Below are 308 nucleotides of genomic sequence, written 5' to 3'. Positions count from 1 at the left end.
ATATCAATATAAATAAACTGTACTGCGATAAATACGGAACAATAAAACTATGTCGATAACGAAAAACAAGTCAAAATCGCAAAATTATTTGAAAAAGAAACAATAAAAAAACAAACTTGAAATTCGAAAAATATAAGAAATATTTGAATGTGGCATTTCACACGGGTCAAAAGAAGGGAGAAAAGTCATTACTTGACATGACCTGAATTGACCTGGGGTACTAAATGTTAACTTAACTACAATTTAAATATACGAGTAAAATATTTGTACACATAAAATTTGTTTACATTTTTGCAATATGAAAATAT

The sequence above is a fragment of the Penaeus monodon genome, chromosome 19 (assembly GCF_015228065.2).
Source record: "Penaeus monodon isolate SGIC_2016 chromosome 19, NSTDA_Pmon_1, whole genome shotgun sequence".
Lineage (NCBI taxonomy): Eukaryota > Metazoa > Arthropoda > Malacostraca > Decapoda > Penaeidae > Penaeus > Penaeus monodon.
Note: the sequence above shows the minus strand (reverse complement) of the source record.